Raw genomic sequence first — 8,461 nt, forward strand, 5'->3', positions numbered from 1 at the left:
TGGCTGCATAGCTCGGTTGGTTAGAGTATCATCCAGATATGCCAGGGCTGGGGGTGTGATCCCCAGTCAGGGCACATACAAGAATCAATCAATCAATCAATGCCTAAATAAGTGAACAAATTAGTGGGCCTCTAGTTTATATATATATATAAAGAAGTAATATGCAAATTAAGTCAGTATGCCATAATGGTCATGACCAGCTCAGGAGGAGGGCCCGGGCATGGCCCCGAGCCTGAGACAACAACATGCAGGCATGGTCTGGAGCTTGAGAGAACAACACACACAGGGGTGCTTGCTCCGAGCCTCTGCAGTGTGGCATGGGGCAGGCCCACAGCGGACACACACAGGGGCGCCTGTCCTGAGCTGCTGTGGCCAGACTGCAGCTTAGGCCCACTCCCCTGCCGGCTCCCAGACCCGGGCATGGCCCCGAGCCTGAGACAACAACATGCAGGCATGGTCTGGAGCTTGAGAGAACAACACACACAGGGGTGCTTGCTCCGAGCCTCTGCAGTGTGGCATGGGGCAGGCCCACAGCGGACACACACAGGGGCGCCTGTCCTGAGCTGCTGTGGCCAGACTGCAGCTTAGGCCCACTCCCCTGCCGGCTCCCAGACTGTGAGTGGGGAAAGGCTGGGCTGAGGGACCCCCCCACACACACACCCAGTGCACGAATTTCATGCACTGGGCTTCTAGCAATAAATAAATAATAATATAAGAATAATATCTGTCTTTTGGTACTCACAACTGCAAACATTTTGTCCCACCTTGTATAGCCCATAGAGTTTCCAAAAGCCTATCACAGAAATGGAATGTTGTCAGGCAGAGGAAATTAGAGAAAACAGAATTGGGGGTCAGAACTTTTAGCACAGAGACTGAGAGGAACAACCCTCAAATCAATTCCATAATTAAAGACATGAACCAGAGATGGGTTATACTGCAATGAGTAACATTGATGGAGCTTCCCATTTTTGCTAGTGACTCTCTCTAACTAGGAGTTAAGCTTTTAAAAGTATTATTTAAAGTTGATGCACCCTCTGAATTTTCATGGTCTTAGGCAATGTCACAGTCTCTGTGTTCTAGTGAAGGTTCCACTTCACAGCAATTGGAATTTTCTTCCTCAACAAGGGAGCTTGCCTTGCACACATACTGACAGATGTAGTCATCAGCAATATATCTAACAATAATTACTTCATTTGGGGCTACTTTATTAGAAAAGAAGTTGCAGAAAAAAATTCCTAAACTTTACTGTAAGAAGAAAAATACACGCACATGTGGGATTTTACTTCAAGTGCAATCTTTGTATTCCCCCCCACACACTGAACAGGGTTCACTCTTCCATCTACATCATTTACTGCCCCATATCTGCCATTCTACTCTTCTAACCTATACTCGCAACTCAGTATGTACCTTTCCGTATTTTTCTTCATGGCAAAATAATTATATAGCAATGACACACACTTTAAAATATGTATTTTATAAAAATTAAACACACTTTTCTGCATCTTATTTTCATATTAAGCAATCCATCATGGTAATCTTTCTAAGTCACCTGGTAGAGCTCTATTTCATTCTTTTTGATGTCTTCATAATATACCATTGCACTGATATATTTCCAATTTATTCAAGCTTCCTCCCTATTTACAGTCTTCTCTCTCTCTCTCTCTCTCTCTCTCCCTCTCTCTCTCTCTCTCTCTCTCTCTCCTCTCCACCCTTCTCTAGAATGGACCCCTACCATTGGTTGCAAGTGTCTGGTCCTCTGTGTCTCTCCTGTGCTATGACATGTTAACAGTCAACTGTTGTTATTTTGGATTTATTCGTTCACCCATTATTTTTATGGATACATTTACCTCTGTTTTGTCTCTCTCATGTTTAGCAGTCCTTGGCACAGTATGGGATACACTTTGAATTATTTGGGGTAATATTTCTTTATTTTTATTAAACCAATTCACTAGTGGGATAGGAATGTTTATTTTTATGAGTTATTTTAGAATTACTTTAAAATAGTTTAGTACTTTTAATAATTCATCACAAAAATTTGAAAAAGTATCTATTTTATGCCACCTGTGGAACAAAAAGGAGAAAACAAGATCCCTCTATAAATTAGTTGAAAAACCTTCTTCTTACATGAAAAAGTTAAATTTTAATTAACTTGAACCCTACAAACTAAGCTTTCAGTGATTCAGTCTCTCTCTCTTCTATGTTTTAGAGGTAAGAGGGAAGTAGAATATACCAACATCAAAAACCTCAAGGTCATGTCAATAATTTCTTTAAAAAGTAAGGTGTCAAGGTATAATATGGGACTCCCAGTTACATTTTAACTTCAGATACAGAATGAAATTTTTGTATAAATATGTCCCAAATATTGCATGGAACATACTTATACTAAACAATTATTTGTTATTTCTTGAAAATTCAAATTTACCTAAGTGTCCTATGTTTTTATTTGCTAAACCTGGCAACCCTATTAAAGATCTATGTTTCACAAGGCACTTAGGGAATCAGAACTGATTCATTGTGGGTCCCAAGTTAAAGCCCTGAGGATTTCCTGTGTTCACAGTTGGCATTCAATAAATGTTAGTTGAACTGATTACATGATGGTGATTATTAATAGTTAGTTTTTGGTCACTGAGTTGTTTAAACACACACAAAAAATGACTGATGTAAACTTAGAAAGAATTTTGACAAAAAGGCAGCCGCAAAAAACGGAATTTCTGATTAGCTTTTATTAGCCAAATAGGAAAATTTCACCCATTTGGGAAAGCATCTCATGGTACTGTTATAAGGCACTTAAAACTTATTCTGACATATATGTAAAGTTTCTAATGTTTTGACTTGGTGTTGTAATATAACAATGTGTGTGTGTGTGTGTGTGTGTGTGTGTGTGTGTGTATGCACATGGTGGGGAGGGTTAAGCAGGGGGCAGGAGAAGCAAGGCAAGAAATGTAAGGCCAATGAATGGAAAACAAAACACTTGAAAACTTTTCTTCCTGCTACATTTCATGGAGAGTTAATGGCTTTTTAAAAGTACTTTCAAAATCAGAATTAGCCAGTGCAGAGTAGCAGGCACAAATATGGCCTCTAGTGTTCTATTAATGATGGGATCAAACGAAGAAGCTCTTCTACACGGTCTTTATGAAAGAGCAGGAGAACCAATGTGATGTTTAGTTTCTTGGAGGAAACTGAAAAAAAAAATAATCCCATATTATCACAATACAGGCATGAGTTCAATGCAAATGTAAAAGACTGGTGGCTTATTAATAGGCTCTCCCTGTAGCAAGCTGGCCTTCCCGGCTTCAGTTTGAAATTGATTATTTTAATACAGAATTCCTGAATGAAAGAGGTTCTTGGCCTTTTCCTGGGCTGTTGAATAATGTATGTGGGAGAAAGCAAATAGCAGCAGAGGGTCTCAGCTGCGGGAACAATGGCACACACCCAGAGCTGAGGGGGCACGTTAGTTTATCATCGCCTTGTCAATCCTCCTAGCCTGGGAATCGCGGGGCAGCCTGGAAAGCAGCAGCTGCCCGACGTGTGGTGAACTGACCCGGGCACTTTAAAGAGACGACTCCATTTACCCATCTGAAAACAAGATATTGATTTTCCTCCAGCTCTGGAGAGAAAAGAGACGTCCTGAAAATATATGGAGACCACCATTTATCCAGGCTCCTCCTCCAACAATCACACCACCCCAACTGTTTTCTTGGTTTCCTCTCCACAAAGTTCCATTTTTCCTTCTTCACCTGGGGTAAGAGGAAAGCAACCCCCCCTTTTCTGCCTTCTGTGAATACACTGCACAGAGTACTTTTAAGCTGAAACTGGAAAAGTACGTAATGACTGGCATCTGGAGTTACATTTTATGAATTAGAAATCGATTTTTCCCATCCACATGAAAATAACATATTATGGTAAACTTCAGGCTGGCACTTTACAGTTCTCCCATCTCAATCTGTGTACATCTTAAGTTGTTAAGGCAAAATTGTAGCATCCTAGAACAAAGCAACCTCCAATTCCTTAGAAGTCCTTTCCACGAAAGCCTAGATCTTAGGACCCAGGTCAGATTTTTTAAAAAAGCAACTTGTTTTGCCATAGTAAGCATCCATACATACTCTTTAGACTCACAGGAGTTTAAAATCACCATGCTAAGAGCATGTGGAGAAGTGTAGCTCTGAATTGAGGCAGCCAGAACACCAAGCTCCTGGGAGGTGATTTGAATTATGCCACGGGCTTTGAGAGACTGCAAGTGTGTTATTTCAAGTCAATCTCAATTTATTTAATGACTCATGTCCTCATGTGCTCAAAAGTCCTACCATACTGAGGATACTGGATGGTCGATGTGGCACATTTTTTTTTTCTAGACAGGGAAAGGAAGGGGTAAGGGATGACCTGCCAATCCTTCATAAAGACTAAGTCACTGAAAACAGAGATTAGACAGGGGCTCACAATTCTGAATTTTCAATATGGCATTAATTTTCATTGAAAATTTCCTGTCCCTACCATCACCCCTCATGAGAAGTCATAGAAATCTAGGGAGGAGCAAGGGAAAGTATGGGGTGCGGTAGAAAAAAAGGAGAGAGGAAAAACAATTCTTGAAAAACAAATAGGAAAACCCATCCTTAATTGCTGTGAGGGTAGGTCAGAAATGGCAAGTGCTGGCCTTTACTTTATGTGTTTACCCCACCAGGATCCAGATATGCATGCTGAACCTTGTGAGTGGCCCCAGTCGTTGATCTCTCTGTTATGCTAAACAAGCACCAGAGGTGGACTAGCCCAACCATCTGCTAGAGACATGCATAAATCGAGGGAAGGTAGAGCAGTACAGCATGTGTATAATGTGGAGTACATGGGGAAAAGCAAAAGTGCATCATTAAAAAGCAGCAGAAAGCAACCAGGGAACAGAATGCAGTGGACAGAGATTAGTGTTCCAATTATTAATAATGTTAATAACTACACTGGGGGAACTCCAGGTTCTCTTATGATTCATCAGACATGATGCCTCCGACAGGAAAGGGATGGGAGGGCTAGCTTAGCCATTAGAATCTTTATCATTTATTTTGATTTTGTGATACCTTCCCTACCTGGTCAAGTACTGGATGGCATAAAGCTCTCTTTTCAAGTATAGACTTCTCACACTATAACATTAGCCTTTTTAAAAATTAAAATATAGGAAAACAAAAATAGAGAGAAAAAACCCACATAGACACAATACCTGCTAACATTTTAATCTATGTTTTCCTGGTGTTCTTTTGTGATTTCTTTCTTTCCTGCCTTAATTGTTCTTACGTGTTATTGTCCTTTCCATGGAACATATAGGTAATTTCAAATAATCAGATAATATTTCAAATGTGTTCACTTTAATAGTACATTTTAAAAAATTTTAGTGAAGTTAAAAATTATTTTTTGTTTTAGGATGACTTAGTATGCCTTGATTATTTAGTAACCTTCTTATTCTGAAAATAGAAAGGGAGGGGGAAGAACAAAAGTTGGGGTGAAGGATCCCTAGCCCAAATGAAGATAGCATGTGTCAGAGTTGAGCCATCCTGAGTGAACAGTCTACATTCAAACTGGCTGTCTGTTTCAACCTCAAGATGGACTTTGTCTGGTTCACAGATTTTTTGTTTTTACATCTTTTAAATGACTTTAGGTGTGACATACACTCTCCAGTTTGCCACAAGGCCCACCACTCATTATTTACTTTTCTGCTTCCTTGCATTTTCATTTCTGCCTGATTCCTAAAGACGTTTTACACTTACGATACATGATGCAATTTTAATATATCCTGGTGAAGACCTCTCCTCCCCATAGAATCCTATAAACCAATAGTTCTCAACTGTGAGAGATTTTTCTCCCCAGGAGACATGTGGCAATGTCTAGAGATATTTTGAGTTGTCATAACTGAGAAGGGGGTAGGGTGTTGCACTGCAAGCAAGTGGGTTGAAGCCAGAAATGCTGTTAAGTATCCTATGATGCACAGAAAGTCTCCCATAACAATTGTCCAGCCCTAAATATTAAGAGTGTTCTAAACCAGGCCTGGGATTTGCACCATTAAGGTTTTCCTTTTTCCATCTTAGGATTTTGGTCCTTTGAAAAATGCAAATCTCACTGAGAGAAGTAATGTTCCATGCTGTTGGCCCTTTACACCTGAGTATAAAGGAAGGAACTGTGAATGGGATTGGACAGAGGGCAGGAGAAGGTAGAACATGGAGAATCCCAATCATAGTTTCTAATGGCAGACTTTCATCATTAAACAGTAAAGATTGTTCCAGGCAGAAAACTCAAATTTTTTCAGTACTCCTACCATTAATAATCATGTAACACTATCTAAGTTGATTACTTCCTCTGTAAAGAGGCACTGCATTCACTGCATCACATGTATGATCTTATTGCATCCTCATGACAATCCTATGAGACAAATGATAAAAAAATTTAAGCCCAGAAAGATTTAAGTAACAAGCTCAAAGTCACTTAGGAATGGAATTCTTCTTTGGGGACTAGTGCTTTTTACAGAACACAGAGTCCACATGGAAAAGGTAGGGCAGCACTCTACTGGCCCCCTGGCTGAGGCTCCTACCTTGCCCCTGATTCAGGAGCTGCTAGAAGAAGCCCCTGGCAAGCAGCAGAGGAAGCCACAGGTCCTAGGGTATCCCATGTGGTACATGCTGGAGTTGTACCAGCACTCAGCTGATGTGCATGGGCACCCTATGGAGAACCACACACCATGGTGAGGCTGGTGAGGCCCTTGGCCAATGTAGCAATGCCTCTCAGAGACCCCTGGCATATACAGACACTGGACTTTCCTCTGAGACTAAACCAGGTCACCTACCAGTCAGAGCCACTGTGGTTTACCATCACTAGCTGGCTTCCACCTCCCCTGCCATGTGGAGCCCTAGGTCCAGAAAAACCCAAATGACTGCTTTCCTCCCTCAGGAAGAGGTTCTCAAAACCTCCCCTACTGTCTGAAGCTTGGACAGAGATTGATATCACACAACACATTCAGCAAAGGCTCTGGAATCACAAGAGATACAAGGTTCCATGACTGCACTTCATGTGTCAGCAGAAAAAAGGAAGCGAGGGTCGTGAGCTCCTGTGGCATGGTACTTCGTCCTTGGACACTTCCTTCTTGTTATTATATTTCAACGACACTCATAAAAGTGTTCAGAAGGCCAAACTTCTACCGGGCAGCCTGGAGGAATTTATGGAAAGGAACTCTTCTCTTGCAGAGGGCACGGCAAGCAGGCAGTATTGCATCTAAGATTCCTGGCCCCTCCCCGGAACATGATAGGCCTGAAAGTAAGCAGTGTTCCCTCCACCATTTCCAAGTCAGCTTCCATCAACTGGGCTGGGATCACTGGATCATTACTCCTCGTCTCTGTACCCCAAACTACTGTAATGGAACCTGCCCTCAGGTACTACACTATGGTCTCAAGTCTCCCAATCATGCCACTATTCAGAACCTTACCAATGAGTTGGTGAACCAGAGTGTCCCTCAGCCCTCATGTGTCCCTTATAAGTACGTTCCCATTAGCAGCCTTATGGCTGAGGCTAATGGGAATATCTTGTACAAGTAGTATGAGGATATGATTTTCCAGTCCTGCACATGCAGGTGATAGCACAGGTACAGGTAGCCCAGGTTTCCCAAGAAATTGGAGTAGGGTTGAAAATAAAGAAACAAATGTCAATGTTATATCTGCAAGTAATTTCTAGCTAATATATGGGTTCTATTCCTTGCCTTAAGTGTTGCTACTTAAGTTTCCTCACCTGTTTATGATCTCACATTATAAAAATAGTTCTGATACCAAACATCAGTATGTTTTGACCACTATTCAGAGCCCTTAATGCTTGAACAAGATGTTCCTTTGGATATGACCTCTCTATTTTCTTGTCTTTTCATGGTGAATTTGTTAAAAAGGCCACCAGTCCACTGGGGGTAGAACTTTAGGCATTGTCCCACCAAGACCTGGGAGAGGTGGAATCTTCCTAGTGTAAATCTTCTGAGGCTCTCTAGAAGATTTGGGGTGAAGAAGGCAAATTGAGATTTTTATACTCCTCTTCCTTGCCTCCTATATTCTACAAACTAGTACTTAATCAGAAAGAATACCTGTCTCTGTGTTTGGATTGCCCTCTAAATCTAAAACTAACTTTTCCCCAAATAGACTAGAATACTTGTAGGCAATAATCTCCATAAAAATCTTTTAATGGATTTTTCCCCTAAACTTTAAGGGCTTTACCTCTCAGCCTCTGAACTGGGAAAAGTCTCTAGGTTTCCTTCCTGTCCATGGGTGAGAACAACTTTTAATAAGTCCAATAGAGCCGAAACTGGTTTGGCTCAGTGCATAGAGCATCAGCCTGCGGACTAAAAGGTCCCTGGTTTGATTCCGGTCAAGGGCATGTACCTGGATTGCGGGCACATCCCCAGTGGGGGGTGTGCAGGAGGCAGCTGATCGATGTTTCTCTCTCATCGATGTTT

General features: G+C 41.4%; 1 pseudogene; it reads left to right on the top strand.

The window, feature by feature from the left end:
- Window positions 1-7,601, top strand: part of LOC102756033 — a 37,094-nt pseudogene extending 29,493 nt beyond the window's left edge.
- Window positions 7,602-8,461: the final 860 nt, after the last annotated feature.

This window comes from Myotis davidii, unplaced genomic scaffold (assembly GCF_000327345.1).
Source record: "Myotis davidii unplaced genomic scaffold, ASM32734v1 scaffold460, whole genome shotgun sequence".
Lineage (NCBI taxonomy): Eukaryota > Metazoa > Chordata > Mammalia > Chiroptera > Vespertilionidae > Myotis > Myotis davidii.